Source organism: Myodes glareolus, chromosome 8 (genome assembly GCF_982192425.1).
Source record: "Myodes glareolus chromosome 8, mMyoGla1.1, whole genome shotgun sequence".
Lineage (NCBI taxonomy): Eukaryota > Metazoa > Chordata > Mammalia > Rodentia > Cricetidae > Myodes > Myodes glareolus.
In genome coordinates this window covers 13,430,421-13,431,619 of record NC_142033.1, presented here as the reverse complement: position 1 = coordinate 13,431,619, position 1,199 = coordinate 13,430,421, and the positions used below count along the sequence as shown (strand labels likewise).

Sequence of the window (1,199 nt, the reverse complement as noted above, 5' to 3'; positions counted from 1 at the left end):
AGCCAGAAAATAACTTTATTTGTTCTAGGGAGCTGGTCAAAGTGCTCTCAGAACTTCTGAAACTGTTTCTTGGTGCCAACTGCCTTAGTGACTTTGAGCACATTGAAGCGCACCGTCTTGCTCAGGGGCCTGCACTCTCCCACAGTGACAATGTCACCGATCTGTACATCCCTGAAACAGGGGGACAGGTGCACAGACATGTTCTTGTGACGCTTCTCAAAGCGATTGTACTTTCGGATGTAATGAAGATAGTCCCGGCGGATGACAACGGTCCTCTGCATCTTCATCTTGGTCACGACACCGGACAGGATCCGACCTCGGATGGAGACGTTGCCAGTGAACGGGCATTTCTTGTCAATGTAGGTGCCCTCGATGGCCTCCTTGGGCGTCTTGAAGCCTAGACCGATGTTTTTGTAGTACCGAGGGAGTTTTTCCTTGCCAGTTTCTCCAAGCAGAACACGCTTCTTGTTTTGGAAGAGTGTGGGCTGCTTTTGGTAAGCACGTTCGGTCTGAATGTCCGCCATCTTCCCGGCAGCCTGAGGAAAAGAGAGGTGGGCTGACTCCCGGGTTTCCTTCTTCCCAGAAGGAATTCTTCCTTCCTGCTAAAGGGAATGGCAGACATGCAGTTGCCCAAAGAGAAGAGATGGACGTCTTTTCAAGAACTACACAGTCCAAAGGTCTGAGGCTATAATATATCCTATATAGTGGGAGAGGTAGGAGATAGAGGTGAGACTCACTGTACAGGCAAAGAGAGACCAGACTGGGACTGACCCAGGGATGTCCACATTACCTTTTGTACAGGGATGGAGGGCTTGAGCAAGGGACTGAGGGGGGCATTCTTTTTTTTTGTCATGCTGGGGTTTACACCTGTGGCTTCACACAGGCCAGGCTAGCTCTACTACTGTCTAGTCTCCTACTAGAATTACCATTTATGGGTTTAGTTATAAAACTTTAATGCAGACTCCCTTATTTGTTTGATTCCGTTATAAGGCATTAAACCGAGCAAGGTAGCAGTTAGGAATGCCCTACTCAGCTCCAAGGGAAACCAAAAAAGAAATCTTTACTGTATATTTGGTGTGGGAGATCCTTCTGTCTATGTGTTGCTTTTATTGGTTAATGAATAAAGAACTGCTTTGAGTCTATGGCAGGGAAACAGAACTAGGCAGGGAAAGCTAGGCTGTATGCTAGGAGAAAGAAAG

General features: G+C 47.5%; 1 pseudogene; it reads right to left on the bottom strand.

Annotated features, from left to right (window-relative positions):
* On the bottom strand, positions 1-573 carry LOC148121093 (small ribosomal subunit protein uS17 pseudogene; annotated as a pseudogene).
* Positions 574-1,199: the final 626 nt, after the last annotated feature.